The following is a 16,916-nucleotide window of genomic DNA, read 5'->3' as shown; positions in this document are numbered from 1 at the left end:
ACCAGCCTGGCCAACATGGAGAAACCCTGTCTCTACTAAAAATATAAAAATTAGCCAGGCGTGGTGGCACGCGCTTATAATCCCAGCTACTTGGGAGGCTGAGGCAGGAGAATCACTTGAACCTGGGAGGTGGAGATTGCAGTGAGCCGGGATTGCACCATTGCCCTCTGGCCTGGGCAAGAAGAGTGAAACTCCGTCTCAAAAGAACTAAAAAACAGCAGCTATAGTTTCTATTTTATTTATTTGCTAGTAGTTTCTTTAGTCATTTCAAAATATAGAAGGGGAAAAACACTCTATGTCAAGTACAAATAGTTATCATGGTGTATTGCTTTGTAGTCTTTGGGAAAGCCACTGTCCTCTCACCGCGGCTTCCTGTTGTCTTAGTTGGGATGATAAATAAAACCCAGCTTGTTTTTGCAATAGGAATGATGTATGTAAAGTAACTGTCTTTTAGTAGGCACTTAATAGGTGGTAGCTATTATGATAGTTATTTAGGCTGTGAGGTGTTTTCTTCTTTCTGAAGAATCTTACTGTTTTTACAAATCAATTTAGTGTATGTAAACTGAACTCTTGTCTCTCATAGAACATGCTGGCATAATTCTTTTTTGAGTTCTAATTTATTTTTATTTTTTAATGTTTTAATTTTAATTTTTGTGAGTACATAGTTGGTGTATATATTAAAGGCATGCAATGCAAAAGACTCACATCAGGGTAAACAGGGTGTCTATCACCTCAAGCATTTATTCTTTGTTAAGATTTTGTAATTATGTTTTAGAATTATAGCTCTTAGGAATTTGGATATCTTTCTTGCTCATCATGCCCATACCCGTCTCTCATTTTATTAGTGTTGATTTGTGTTACTAGTAACTATATTACTAATTATTATTTTGTTAATGTTATTAGTTGTTGGTGTTATCAGTGTTAATAGTTATTTTAATTTGTTATGTATTTCAATTTCTTCATCTCATTTTAAGGTAAAAGTTTTTTGAAAATTTTTTTTCTTAGTAAGAACCTTATGAGTTAATGGTAAAATGTCCTCCTTTGACAATATTTAAGCTAAGTTGCCATTTGACTTAAAAAATATATATCAGAGATAGCTTGTTTTCATTAAATTTGTATTATAGGTCAGTGAATTTGGAATTTCTGAGTTAACATAAGGACGTGTTAGGATCTCAAATCCAGGGAAAGAAATAGAATTTCTTGCCTGTGTGGTAGCGTTACAGTTAAGTGTGCTTTCGTTTTTATAGTAGGCACTTTGCATTTGGAAAACATCATTTTTTTTTTTTTTTTTATTGAGACAGGGTCTCACTCTGTCGCCCAGCCTAGAGTGCAGTGACACGATCATGGCTGTCTGCAGGCTCCACCTCCTGGGCTCAGGTGATCCTCCCACCTCAGCCTCCCAGGTAGCTGGAACTGCAGGTGTGTGACACCAGGCCAAGCTAATTTTTGGTGGTTTTTTTGTAGAGACAGGGTTTTGCCATGTTTCCCAGGCTGGTTTTGAACTCTTGGGTTCAAGTGATCTCCCACCTTGGCCTCCCAAAGTGCCGGGACTAGACATGTTGCCAAGATGTCACTTTTTATGTGTGACACATGATTACTTGAGTTGCTGTAGAAGGCTGTGGTGCATTAGACTAATAATGTATATTCTTTTTTCATTGCTATTATGTTCATGGCGCTGTAATCCAGTGGAAGAAAAAGCAAGTTTAAATTTAAGAGATTACTAGTTTTATATGTAAGATAAATATACTTATTTGTCTGATTTCCTGTCTCTTGTTTGAGAAAGTATAGAAGATAGTTTTTGTAGGTGATGCTACCTTAGCAATCCCGTAAGCTTCTGCTGAGACTGTGGCCCTATATATTAAGAACAACAGCAACACCAACCGCTCCCTTACTTTTTTCTGCTCATAAAGTAGTGTGTGCTCACTATACCGAATATAGAAAATACTAAAATGTAGAAACAAGGAAAACTCCACATTTTTTTCAGCGCGCGTGCGCGTGTGTGTGTATATATATTGTTGTTGTTGTTGTTGTTTTTTTTTTGAGATGGAGTCTCTCTCTGTCGCCCAGGCTGGGGTGCAGTGGTGTGATCTTAGCTCACTGCAAGCTCCGCCTCCCAGGTTCATGCCATTCTCCTGCCTCAGCCTCCTAAGTAGCTGGGGCTACAGGTGCCTGCCACTATGCCCAGTTAATTTTTTTGTATTTTTAGTAGAGACTGGTTTCACCGTGTTAGCCAGGATGGTCTTGATCTCCTGACCTTATGATCCACCCGCATCAGCCTCCCAAAGTGCTGGGATTACAGGCGTGAGCCACCGTGCCCGGCCGCATGTGTGTATTATATATAGCCTATGCAATTTATACCTTTAAAACCTTTAATATTATATTGTGTTTTCCATACCTTTTATGTTCTTCAAAACCACTTTTAGTGGTGTAACCTGAGCCATGTATTTAGCAATATATTAAGCTAGTGGTTTTCAAAGGCTATTTCGTCATTTTAAAGGGTGGAACCATTTATCCCTCCAGTGACTTGCTACCTGCATTTTTTTCAGATTTGCAATAGAAAACAGCTGAGTTGTTCCTCAGGTACCAAACCCACCCTGTCCTCTTTGTGAAACATTTCATTTCACCAGTAAACTGTTGTTGAGCATCTAGAGGATTTTTAAATTTTAATTATTATTTGGGTTTCTGACAATTTCTTTACATGGAAATTAGAATGAAAATTATTAGGCTAATGAGTATTAATTGCTAAACTGTTTTCTAGAATTACTTGTTTATATTCTCTTGATAGACCATGAAGGTGCCTCTTGTTTTTAGCCATAAACTTAATAACAATGAATATTAGTATCTTTAAAATCTTTTCCATTTTCATGGATAGAAGGTAGTTTCTCATTATTGTAATGTTAATTTAAAAAATTTTTAGTCAGATAGGACATTTTAATTTTAATTTATAAAATATAGAAAAATATAATACATATATCATTTTATTTTTATTTATTTATTTTTATTATTATAATTTTTTTGAGATGAAGTGTTGCTCTGTTTCCCAGGCTGGAGTGCAGTGGCGCAATCTTGGCTCACTGCAACCTCTACCTCGCGGGTTCAAGCGATTCTCCTGCCTCAGCTTCCTGAGTAGCGGGGACTACAGGTGTGTGCCACCACGCCCAGATCATTTTTATATTTTTAGTAGAGACAGGGTTTTACCATGTTGGCCAGGCTGGCCTCAAACTCCTGACCTCAAGTGATCGACCCTCTTCGGCCTCCGAAATGCTGGGATTACAGGCATGAGCCACCGTGCCCAGCCCATGTATCATTTTATTTGATTAATGTCCTTTGCCCTTTTTTGTGGTTGTTGCTTTTTTCATATTGAATTTATGATCTCTTTGTTTGAACACATCAGCTTTTCATTTCAATTTTTATACATGTTTTTCTGATTGTTATTTTGCTTTTTAATATTAATTGCTTTTTTCCAGAATTTGAATATTTTTTATAATATTTGGTTTTTCTTTTTCTCTTGGTGTCTCTAAGTGTTTTTGTGTTTAGAAGATTGTTTCCCACCCTGAGATATGACAGCTAGTTGTCCCAATACCATTAATTGAATATTCTTTTCTGTACTGATTTTTTAATGCTTCATTTTCAGTAAGCTAAATACTATATTAGCGTTTGTTTCTGGGCTCAGGTATGCAGGTTTTGGAGTCAGATAGACCTGGGCTTGAATTTCAAATCTGTCTGAAACCCTTAGCAACCTTGAGCAAATTGTTTACGCTTTCAGAGTCTCAAGTCTTTTATCTATAAAATGACCATATCAAGGTCTAATTTATAGAATTATTATATGTAGTAAGTGGAATATATGTATAGTATAAAGTACCTAGTCTATTGCCTGGTGGCCAAGAGTAAGCAGGAAATAAATGCTGAGTTTTACTTTCTGTTTTTTCCCTCTGGTTTGTCTGTCTATTCCTATGCCAGTGCCATATTGTTTTAAAGACTGTAGTTTTGTAATACTTTGCTCCTACTAGGTTTTAAAAAGTTCATACATTTTATGAAGGTTTTCGTAAGCAAAGGCATGTATTTTGTGCAATATGGGACATTACAATGCTATGGAAATTTGTCTTTTAATTGTTTTGTCTGTGTTAGGGAAATGTATGTGTATAAACATGTTCGTGTGTGTTTAAATAAATAAATATTTGGTGGGGAGATTTGGAAAACAAAAGTCACAGCTAGCAGATTGGGTCCTTAGCAGTGGCTGTAGCCAGGCCAGCCTTGGTGAGTAGAAGTCCATGGTGCTGGGTCCATGTATAATCTCCGTCCCTACCATCATGGTGACTTTGTTCCTGAGCCCATTAGGCAATGACGGGTGGCTGGGGAAGGAGGCTGACTAGTATCCACAGAGCCAGTCAACCTATCCACTTAATTATTAAAATCCTCCTCTGCTGAGGTCACCCTTTGGTGAGCATTCACATGGGACACAAATACTTTCACATTTTTTTCCCATTCAAAGAGGTCTGTTCATGTACCTCATCCCAATTTTCTTATTTCCAGTTTTCCAGTTGTGTTTCTTCAGGACTCTGAGCATCTGGCCAAACCATTGGCCATGGTCCATTAATAAGTAATAATCACACATTTGGCTATTTCTCTTTCCAAGCAAAGCAAACCACCAGATGTACAGCCCATAGTTCTGCCCATCGGAGAGTTTCCCTTCACCGCTGTCCTTTTAGGGATGTTTCAGAAAGGGGCAGTAGTGCTGCAGTTGTCCACTAACGTGGGGGCCTGCATATCATGCAGAACCATCTGTAAACCAGGCCCAGGTCTTCCTCCGTCAACTGATTTTAGGGAACTCTCCAGGAGACTATAGGTGCAGGCTGGGAGAGAGAAGGCAGCGTAGCGGGAGTGGGGACCGTTGGCATTGGTGGCACTTCTTTATGTAACTTGTGCCTTTAGGGCCTACTTAGGCCCAGACACGTACCACTTCCATTTGATGATGGAATGCTGCTGTGTACACCCAACTTTCTGGCTTGGTGGGTCGGAAAACATTCAGTTCATGATGGGCAACCCAGGTCCCATGGTAACTTGGTGGTCCATGTTTCAGCATTCAATCCCTACTAAAGCCCCATAGTGGGTCAAGAGCTGTTTCTCAAAGGCGGTTGTTACCCACAAGGATGGCAGGGCGTTGCCCCAACATGCTAAGGGCCTGTGCTGCAGTTCACCTTGAGAGGAACCTGCCAAAGGCTCCACACAGCATGCGTCTCTGCCTCTGCCCTTTCAGACACCCTTGGATCTGCTGGGTCATGTGGCCCAGGAGGCAGAGCAGCCTGCACAGAGCCTGGAGCTGCCGCAGAGCCTTCCCTCGTTCTGGGCTCTACTCAAAACCAGCAGCTTTTCAGGCCGCTCAGTAAACCAGCTGGAGCAACACACGCAAATGAGAAATGTGTTGTCTTCGAAGTCCAGAGGCCTGCTAGATGTTATGCCTCTTTTTTGATGCAGGAGGCGCCAGATTCAACAATTTATCCTTCACCTTAGAAAGGATATCTCCATATACCCTACAACACTGGACCCCTAGAAATTTCACTGAGATAGAAGGCCCCTAAATTTTTGTCAGATTTATTTCCCACTTTTTGACACACAAATGTCTTACCAATAAGTTTAGAGTGGTTGTTACTTCTCACTCACTAGTTACAATCAGCAAAATATTGTCAATGTAATGGGCCAGTGTGATATTAATATCCTATGGAAGGGAAAGGTGATCAAGATTCCTGTGAACTAAATTATAATACAGGGCTACAAAATTTATATACCCTTGACGTAGGGCAGTGAAGGCGTATTGCTGGCCTTGTCAGCTGAAAGCAAACTGCTTCTAGTGGTCTTTACTAACAGGGACAGAGAGAAAAGCATTTGCCAGATCAGTAGCTGCATACCAGATAGGTGGCATGTTAATTTGTTCAGGCAATGAAGCCACATCTGGTACAGCAGCTGTAATTGGACTCACCACCTAGTTAAGCTTAACGATAATCTTCTGTTATTCTGGAAGCTCTGTCTGTCTTCTGCACAGACCAGATAAGAATCGAATGGGGGTGTAGTGGGAATCCCCACCCCTGCATCTTTCAAGTCCTCGACGGTGGCAGTAATCTCTGAAATCTCTCTAAGAATGCAGTATTGGTTTTGGTTTACTGTTTTCCCAGGTAGATGCAGTTCTAGTAGCTTCCACTTGGTCTTTCCCACCATAATAGCCCTCACTCCACAGGTCAGGAAATCAGTGTGGGGATTCTGCTAGCCATTCCATTCCATTAATTGCCTTCCGGAAGAGAGGAGACAACCACAGGATGGGTTCAGGGACCCGCTCTGAGCTGGGCCTCTGCTAAAATTCCACTGATTCCCTGACCTCCATAAGCCCCTACTCTGACTGGAGAGCCACAGGGAAGGTCTCCTGGGATCAGTGTCAGTTCAGAGCCAGTGTCCAGAAGTTCACGAACGGTCTGGTTATTTCCTTTTCCCTAGAGTACAGTTGTATCACTAATATTCATTTGTCAATCTGTCATTTACAGTTTTGTGACATTTATGGGATTCTGTGAGTACTCAGAAAATGTTCAGATTCCTTTAATCTCCCATGGAGCATCTGTTCTAGTACTTTCCTGTTGAAAGTGTCCAATAAATATTGATTGATTGAAGGAATAAAAGTCATAATTATACCATTAGGAATATTTTGGCAAAAGTGAATTTGAGAGGAAATTTAATGGCTTATTTTATAAAATTGTCAGTATGGATGTTTTTGATTGTGCCTTTAGTGTGTAAATCACATATGGATTAGAGGCTAAAAGTGTTGATAATGCTTTTTTTATATGTGCAAATATATTTAGTTTGGCTTAAATATAGTGTTTGGATTTTGGATACAGATTTGAGATGTTATGTGTTAACCATATTACCTTGGAATGCTACTTTACTTTTCTGGGCAAGAATTTTGTAACATAAATAAAATAATAACCTTAGTAAACTGTGTCATGTAAACAAGATGTATCTCTGTCTGCAGTGAGAAAATAGCTTGAAAAATGTGATACAGAAAAATGACATTGGAGTACTGGAGTTAGGAGACCTGATGATGATCCTCTGGCCTCTGGGTTTTGGCTGGTGGTTGTCATCACTTGTCAGCTTGATGCTGTGAGATGTGTTCTGTCATTCACACAGTGTGGGTCCATGACATGCCAGCAACTGTAGTTTGTTGTAGGATAGGGCAGAGATGACAAATTAAAATGGTAGTGTAAGTTCTTTCTGTTATTAAAATAGGAAAAAGGGTTAAAAAATGGACCGAAAAAATAAAGTATCCACTTCTATACATTTTCTATATCTTGTGTACTGTTAAAAAATTAATAGGAAAATATGAAACTCTTCGTTTCCATAAGTTGAAAAACAATGATACAGCTGCTTTGTGGGTTTTCCTTTTGGGGTGATAAAAATGTTTTGGAGTTAGGTAAAGGTGGTGGTTGCACACCATTGCAAATGAACAGTTCAGTGCAAATGCCACTGAATTGTTCACTTTAAAATCGCTAATTTTAAGTAATGTGAGTTTAATATCAAAATAAGAGCTAAATAACAATAAAAATTTAGAAGATAGGAAAATGATGGAGTTAGATTGTACCCTTAAATAAAACCAGGAAATAATTCTTCAGTTTTTGAGTGATTTTTCCCCAGTGGGGCCCAATTTTGGCTAAGCTGTCCACTCACTTATGACCAGAGATAGAGACAAAAACAAACATTTGTGACATGAATGCCCAGTTTGAGATAGTCTGTTAAAATATAACCACAATGAATCCGACAAGTCGCTGCAAGGACTGTGTGCTTTATTTTGATCTGTCATCAGGAATAGGCGATACACTGTTTGGACATCATGAAGGAACAATGCAAAATCCATCCTTTTAAAATTCATTTTTAAGTTCCACAGAAGATCCAAAAAACCAAACTTTTAGAGTATAAGCAGTCAAACTTAAGAAAATATTATGTTTACTTATGAATAGATGCTAAGTCAAAAGTAAGTCCCTAATAAATTTTAATGTACTGTTGTTCGCTAAATGTTCCTAGTCATTTGGGCTCAGTAGTTCAGTCATTTATCATAATGTGTATCAAGATAGTTACTGGATATTGAGGTATTGTTTATAACATTACAAATAGAAAAATCCTAGTGTTTGGGATAGGAAATTAATCATATCTTGCCAGATCCAAACAGTGGAGTGCTTTTCTGGCCATTATAGATGATAATGTAGGTATTTGTTGATGTACAAAGATACCAGAAAAAAGCCCATATTTACAATCCAATGCCTATTTTGTAAAAAGAAAAAAGCGTACATGTGTAGGTAGCTGCACCAAAAAATACCTGGAAGGGTAAATACAAAGAGTTTAACTGTTTTTGTAGGATTTTATGATATGCATTTTTTTTTTGGTATTTACGTTGCATTTGGTGTTTGCATTTATACAATGGACATATTATTTGTTTTTTAAGAAAAAAGTTATATGAAGATAAAAAGTCCCACAACTCATTGGTAGTTGTTATTTATTTTTCTTCTAAGTAAATAAGCAGAGGCTATTCTAATTCTGAAGTTCTCTCTCTGTCTGTCTCTGTCTCTCTGTCTGTCTCTGTCTCTCTCTCTCTCTCTCTCTCTGTGTCTTTTTACCCCAAATCAACAGTGGCTGATAATTCTGAAGTCCTCACACTACTTGAAAACAGACTGTAATCTCTTTTCTAAGCCTTATGCTTTGTTGGTAGAATTTTTAAAAATTGTATAAATTACTTTTTGATAATTGGATTAGATCTTTAATTCTACTGAAATATTGGTTGAAGTTTTGTCATTTTGGAAATTATTGAGTATGGCTGAACTCTGATTAATTTTTTAATTTAAATTCATGAAGGCTTTTGTCTATGTGAGGAAAAATGATAAATTATTTCCTCTATAGTATTGTATATTGTAGTTTGAAATATTTTGTAACTCCAGCAGATGGAGCTAGAAGTTAATGCATCCTATGGTGATCTGGAAATTCAGTCTTGTTTTGTTTTATTTTAAACCACAGTTAAATAACTTTAAATTCAAATACCTTTTCTGGGGATGGGCATTGGATATCTTTCAAATAGGTTTCTGTTATAGTGTTGCTGAATTTTTTAGGGTTTTACTACTATATGGAAATATGTAATTTTACCTTTCTAAAGCAGAGAGATTCGATTAATATTTATTTTACAAATTAATATGAAATAATGTATAATGAAATACATGTGTTGGCCCTAACAGTAATTTTTAAGAATGATTTATCAAAATTATAGAATATTATTAAGGAATATGTATGTGTGTATGTTGATGTATATTTATAAAATGTTAGAAATTTACTAAGCTTTGCAAAATTGCCAAGAATGTAATTACTACTTAGCAATATATCTTAGATACATTATTATATCTATGTATTAGATGTTCTTCTCATAGTATTTTTACTTCCTTATATATTGCAAATTGTATTAGATTAGCATAAGTTGAGTCTGAAATTTTCACATTTATTTATTCTGGCTAATAAACATTATTTTGCGTTTAATTACCTAGGTTGAAAAAAGCTGGTTGATCAGTACATGAAAAAGGCATCTAATTTCTTGACAAACTAAATTAACTGGTATTTGGAACCCCTCTTGATTCAGGGTACTGAATCGTTTTCTTCAGTTGTCCAACAGACATTGCTGCTTGTTTGATCTACTCATAAAGATTTCTTCACCCTGTCTCCCATCACTACTAAAAATACAAACGTTAGCCTGGTGTGATGGTGCGTGTCTATAATCCCAGATACTCGGGAGGCTGAGGCACAAGAATCACTTGAACCCAGGAGGTGGAGGCTGCAGTGAGCCAAGATTGCACCACTGCACTCCAGCCTGGGCAGCAGAGTGAGACTCTGTCTCCAAAAAGAGAAAAGAAAAAAGGAAGAAAGAAAAAAAAATATTTTTTTTCATTTAGCTTTTGATAAACTATCTTTGTTTTAATAAAAGTAAGTGTATTGGTTAGTCAGAAGAGATACTTTTTAGTGATTTGTGAGCATTGCCTAAGGCAAAGTTTTATTTTTTTAACTTTGACATCCAGAGAAGAATTTGAATTTTACTGTGTAAAAGGGACATGTATGATTAGAAAGATAAATTCTGGAAGCATGTATGTTTATGGATCAATAACAATAGAAAGAGCTTTTATGCTCCAGAATTTATCTTTTTAATCATACATGTCCCTTTTATACAGTAAAATTCAAATTCTTCTCTGGATGTCAAAAGTTAGAAATAGATTTTAAACTTTTTTTCTTCTGAATATAAAAGCATAGTGGACCCTTAGTATTCGAGGATTTATAGTCATGGTTACAACAATTTGAGAGCAATATTTGAGGCTCCCCAACACGTGGTAATTTGTAATTTTGCTGAGGCTAAAATCTAAACTGTGCACTCAGAGAAACTAGTAAGTAAAGTGAGCCACGTGGCTAATGAGTGAGCCTAGCTCAGCATCCCCATCTCAGTTTAGCTTTATTATTTTCTGCCCTTTTAATTCATTTTATGGGGGAAATTATATGATACAGGGATCTGGGGAATTTTGAGTTTTACAAAGATGTTTAAATATATGCTTTGTGAATTTTAGAGGACTTTATATGCTTCTTATAGAAAACTTAGAATATCCAGACAAAAAAATCACGCACAGTTGTGCTACATTGATATTGTTAATTAGTTGGGGTATTTATTTGCAATTGATTTTCTATGCCTGGTTTTTGTCATTGTCATTTTAAAATATTTTCAGTATCACCTATGTATATAGGTTTTGCTGGTTAATTTTTTTTTTTTTTAGTGAAATTAATGAGAATAATTCTTTAAGGAAAGGGTTGAGAGCTAACTGTAGTTACAACTTGCATCATTTTGTTGTTGTTATATGGTCTAAATGCTGGTGTATGTCAGAACTTTTCAGTTTTTTTGTACTTTTTTTTTTTTTTGAGACGGAGTTTCACTCTTATTGCCTAGGCTGGAGTGCAATGGCATGATCTTGGCTCACCACAACCTCTTCTTCCCAGGTTCAAGCGATTCTCCTGCCTCAGCCTCCCGAATAGCTGGGATTATAGGCGTGTGCCACCATGCCTGGCTAATTTTGTATTTTTAATAGAGATGGGGTTTTTCCATATTGGTCAGGGTGGTCTCGAGCTCTCAACCTCAGGTGATCTGCCTGCCTTGGCCTCCTAAAGTGATGGGATTACAGGTGTGAACCACCGCACTTGGCCTTGTACCATTTTTATGATGTTGAGACAGGGCAGGGAAGAGGCACTGACATTTGTTTAACATATTGGGTGTTAATTTATCTTCTGTTCTTCATAAGAGCCCTGTGAATTATAGCCTATTGTATACCTGAGGAAACTGAGTGACAGAGTTGCAGTCCCTCTTCAAGGTCACATATTTGTGATAGGTGCAAATCCAGGCTGTTAGACGTAAAGTGCTACGCACTTAGCTATCTGCCATTGAGAACTGGTGAGGTTTTAAAAATCACAAATTGTGTGAATACCTTGATTTTGTTAGAGCACATTATAGTACACTAAATAGATATAATATATTCAATATTTTACTGAAATTAGATTTTTAAAAACCTTTCTGTAGTTGAAAGATGTCCTGGTGTTTTAAGAAGCCTTGATTGTACATGTACACACCCACATGTAAACAACTGAGAAAACAAATGCAGACATGTTTTGTTCCATTTTACAAAACTGATTGCAGGCTCAGTTAAGCATTTTGTTTTATGTTGATAGAATTAATGGAATATCATATTCATTATTTCCCTTAGTAAAATCTTACTAAACTAATATATTCTTTTTGGCAGATAATATTAAGAAAACTCAAAACATTGTTCCTTTTTCACCCAGAATGTTAAGTATGAGACATTATTCAGTCATATGTAGAAAGAAAAAGAGATCTGGGATTTAATCCCAGGGCTACCATTTGTAAGTTGTGGAATTTGTGAGGAATTTATTGAGTCTCTTTTAAGAAAAAGTTCAGTTTATGGGTGCGTTGGCTAAGGGGATCTTAGGTTCTCTTCTGCTCTGTATCTTATTCTTGGTGCACTAAAATAAGAGCAAGCTTTTATTTATTTTGAACAGATTTTAATTTTAGATTCTTACAATTGTATCTGTTCTGCTTAAGTATTGAAATAAATATGTATTTTAGTTCGTTAGAGGAAAGAGGTTATTTCAGTCTAAAACAATTCTTTGTCTGGAAAAGATAAAAAAAACTAGGACTTTTTTTCTTCAAGAGATGGTGTTTTTTCTGAATGTGAATTCAAAGTAGCAGGTATTGAACAGTGTAAAGGAACTTAACCAAAGTGAGGCTTTGCAATTATTTCATTATTATTTTAAAATTTTCTAATACAACATCATTTGAGTAGACTTTATTTTCTGAGTGTATCAAAGAACATAATAGAAAGAATGTGGGAAAAGGAGAAAAAGAATAAGCTTGATGATATCTGTGAAGCATCCTGGAGGCCCATTGTAGAAATGTATACTGGAATAGTTAGGTTTTAGGAATTTGGGGTAAGAGAATGAAGAGAATGTATATTTCACAATAGGAAGCAGTATTCCATCTAGTAAGAGAAAACTAAGACATAGGAGTTGAGGCTTACTCTTTTAGTAATAAACAGACTTTGTTTTGTTGTTGAGTTGTATGTTGAGAGAATTAAACAAGGGGCAAGGATATCAATAAGTATTTGGGGAGGCCAACTTGAAGTAGAGTAGGTAACTACAGTTTTAAAACATTTTTTCTATGATCAACAAATCCATTAGGATAGATAGGTAGTGAAGAACAAGCACTCTTTGCTGATGTTTTATGCCCAGAGCTTTTTCTGTATTATTGAGGACTAAGGCTCAGACGTGGAGTACGAAAAATTAGGCCAGGTGTGGTGAGCCTGTAATCCCAACATTTTGGGAGGTCGAGGTGGGAGGATTGCTTGAAGCCAGATCAAGACCAGCCTGAGCAACAAAACGAGACCCTGTATCTACGAACAACAAAAAGCCAATATTCAAGTGTTGGTAGAGAAACACTTTAAAAGCTAAATAGTCTGGCTAAGGTGGAGTAAGGTGGACTGGATATATACCCTCCTACCTGAAATGACTAGGTTTCTGAGAAACTGTAGGCAAAGGAGGACAATAATCCCCAGAGATGGGGGCAAACAAGGTGCTGCCTTGAGAGAATTTCCACACTGCAGTACAGAGAGGGGGAACCCAGGTGGAGCTGAGCAGTGTTCTGGGTTGAGAACCCAGGAGTTTTGAGAGACCAAGAAGGGGCTAGAGTGTACCAGGCAGAGTACTGGAAAGGAGATTGCTGCACAGAGAATCATTTTGTTTTACACTGATGGGTAGAATTAATGGGATATCATTTTCTCAGTTCGAACGTTTCCCGTAGTAAAACCTTACTAAACTGGTGTTCTGTTTTTGGCAAATGAAGGCCCTCTGTGTAGAGTCTTACAGGCTGAAATCAAGATGTTCACAGGGTTGCCTTCCTCATTGGAGGCCCCGGGGAAGAATTTGCTTTCAGACTGTTGGCTGAATTTGGTTCTTTGTAGTTTTAGGACTGAGGCCCTCATTTCCTTCCTACCTCTCAGCCAGGTGCTAGCCTTTGTTTCTAGAGGCTGCTTGCCTGTTTTCTCTTCCATGTGATACCCTCTAACAAAGGTGGGTCAAGTTTTTCTCTGACTTCCCTTCTGCTGCATCTTTCTGACTGCAGCTGGAGAAAGTCCTCTGCGCTCTTGTGTTTTCTCTCCCTCTCTCCCTCTTTCTGTCTCTCTCTCTCTCTCTCCCTCTCTCCCTCTTTCTGTCTCTTCCTCTCTCCCTCTTTCTGTCTCTCCCTCTCTCCCTCTTTCTGTCTCTCCCTCTCTCCCTCTTTCTCTCTCTCTCCCTCTCTCCCTCTCTCTCTCTTTCTCTCTCTCTCTCTGTGTGTGTTTAAAAATCACATGAAAGGCTCATGTAATTAGATTATGGCCACCTGGATAATCCAAAATGGTCTTGCTGTCTTCCTATTTGAAGGTCCATAACCTTCATTACACCTGCCAAGTCCTTTTTGCCATATGTATTGAGGTGAGTAGTATCGTGTTCCCCCAAAATTCAGGTTCACTCAGAACATCAGGATGTGAACTTATTTGGAAATAACAGTCTTTGTAGACATAATTAGTGAAGATGAAGTCCTCTTAGATTAGCGAAGACCCAAATCCAAAGACTGGTATCCCCCTAAAAACATAAAGCAGAGACACAGACATACAGGGAAGAAAGCTGTGTGAAGACAGAGGCCAAGCATGGAATAAGGGCATCAGCAAGCCCAGGAATGCCAAAGATTGCAGGCAGCCACCTGCAGATAGTAGGAAGGATTCTTCCCTGGAGACTTTGGAAGGAGCGTGGTCCTGCTGACACCTTGATTTCAGACTTCTAGTCCCTGGAACTGTAAGAGAGTAGATTTCTGTTGCTTGAAGCCATTTGGTTTGTGGTGCTTTGTTTCCTCAGTTCCAGAAAACCAGTACACCATGCAACATACTCACAGAAGGCTGGGGATTCAGGCATGGGGACCTTGTCCACTATGCCTACCTTGAGTCTGCAACTGAGATGTCAGAATTCGTAGACAAATACATGAAAACAATTCTTTTTTTTTGAGACGGAGTCTGATTCTGTCGCCCAGGCTGGAGTGCAGTGGTGCAATCTTGGCTCACTGCAACCTCCGCCTCCCAGGTTTAGGTGATTCTCCTGCCTCAGCCTCCCGAGTAGCTGGACTACAGGCGTGTGCCACCATGCCCAGCTAATTTTTGTATTTTTAGTAGAGACGGGGTTTCACCATGTTGGCCAGGATGGTTTCGATCTCTTGACCTCGTGATCCGCCTGCCTCGGCCTCCCAAAGTGCTGGGATTACAGGCGTGAGCCACCGCGCCTGGCCAGGAAAACAATTCTTATAACTATTCCATATGTTCCAGAAACTTAGAGGAAATGTTGAACATACTGAGATGTAAAAGATGTAAAAAAACAAACTTCTAGAGATGAAAACTATAGCATGTGATGTGAAAGTATATAAAACAGTAGATTAATAGCAGATTAGACATTGCAGAAGAGATTAATGAATTTGAGGACATAGCAATAGAAAACTATTCAAAAGTGGGGCTGGGCGCTGTGGCTCATGCCTGTAATCCTGGCACTTTGGGAGGCTGAGGTGGGTGGATCACCTGAGGTCAGGAGTTCAAGACCAGCCTGGCCAACTTGGTGAAACTTCGTCTCTACTAAAAATACAAAAATTAACCAGGCATGGTGGTGCATGCCTGTAGACTCAGCTACTTGGGAGGCTGAGGGAGGAGAATCGCTTGAACCCGGGAGAGGTGGAGGTTGTAGTGAGCCAAGATTGCGCCACTGTACTCCAGCCTGGGCGACAGAGCAACACTCCATGTAAAAAAACAAAAAACAAAAAAATCAAAAAACTATGTGAAAGTGAAACACAGAGGGAAAAATGGCTGAAAAGTGACAATAGTGCTGTAGTTTGGATGTTTATTCCCCCATACCTCATGTTGAAATTTGACTCCCAGGGCCAGGCATGGTGGCTCACACCTGTAATCCCAGCACTTTGGGAAGCCTGGGTGGGTGGATCACTTGAGGTCAGGAGTTTGAGACCAGCCTGGCCAACATGGTGAAACACCGTTTTTACTAAAAATACAAAAATTAGCCAGGTGTGGTGGTGCATGCCTGTAATCCCAGCTACTCGGGAGGCTGAGGCAGGAGAATCACTTCAACCTGGGAGGCGGAGGCTGCAGTGAACTGAAATTGTGCCACTGCACTCCAGCCTGGAGGACAGAGCGAGACACTATCTCAAAAAAAGAGAGAGAAATTTGATTCCTAGTGTTGGAGGTGGATCTAGTGGGAGGAGTTTGGGCCAGTGGGGCAGATCCCCCAAGAATAGATGAATTCCCTCCCGGGAGGTGGGTGAGTGAGTTCTTTATTCTCATAAGAGCTGGTTGTTAAAAAGAGCCTGGCACAACCCCCTCTCCATTGCTTCCTGTCTTGTCCTGTGATCTCTGCATATGCCAGCTCCCCTTCGCCTTTCGCCACGAATGGAAGCAGCTTGAGGCCCTCCTCACAGCAGCTGTTGGCACCAAGCTTCTTGTACAGCCTGTAGAACTGTGAGCCAAATAAATCTCTCTCTCTTTTTTTTTTAATAAATTACCCAGCCTCAGGTATTCCTTGATGGCAATGCAAAGTGGGCTAACACACAGGGTATCAGTGATGTAGTTGGTGTTTCTAAAGGAGGGGAGTTGAGAAAAATATTTGAAAACTTAATGGCAGAAACATTTCAAAATTGATGAGAACTATAAACCCACTGATTTTAGAAGCTTAACCAGTTCTATGTACAAGAAACATGAAGAAAACTGTACCAACGCACGTAATCTGATGGCTCAAAATCAGTGATAAAGAGAAAATCTTAAATGCATCTACAAAAAGAGACACGTTAAGTTCAGAGGAGCAATAATAAGAATCACAGCATGTTTCTGGTGGGAAACAATGCAAGCCAGATGACGTTGTGACAGTGTAGCAACAGTGTAGTCAGCCCTCTGGATCTGTGGATTCTAGATCTGTAGATTCAACCAACCACGGATCACAAATATTGGAAAAAAAGATGGTTGTGTTTATAGTGAGCATGTACAGAGTTTTTTCTTCTTATTCCCTAAACAATATAGTATAATTATTTACATAGATTTACACTGCATTAGGTATTGTAAGTACTCTATGGATGATTTAAAGTATATAGGAGGATATGCATAGGTTATATGCAAATACCATGCCATTTTACATAAGGGACTTGAGCATCTGTGGATTTTAGTATCTATGGGAGGTCTTGGAACCAATCCCCTACAGACACTGAGGGAGGATTGTACTAA

The 16,916-nt window shown here is 38.6% G+C and overlaps 1 protein-coding gene across 14 annotated transcripts in view; it reads left to right on the top strand.

Annotated features, from left to right (window-relative positions):
• The window catches only part of LMBR1 (limb development membrane protein 1), a 211,411-nt gene that overhangs the window by 66,250 nt on the left and 128,245 nt on the right, over positions 1-16,916 (top strand). The window lies entirely within an intron of this gene.

The sequence above is a fragment of the Pan paniscus genome, chromosome 6 (assembly GCF_029289425.2).
Source record: "Pan paniscus chromosome 6, NHGRI_mPanPan1-v2.0_pri, whole genome shotgun sequence".
NCBI classification, from domain to species: Eukaryota; Metazoa; Chordata; class Mammalia; order Primates; family Hominidae; genus Pan; species Pan paniscus.
Note: the sequence above shows the minus strand (reverse complement) of the source record. Positions and strands in the feature narration are given on the sequence as shown.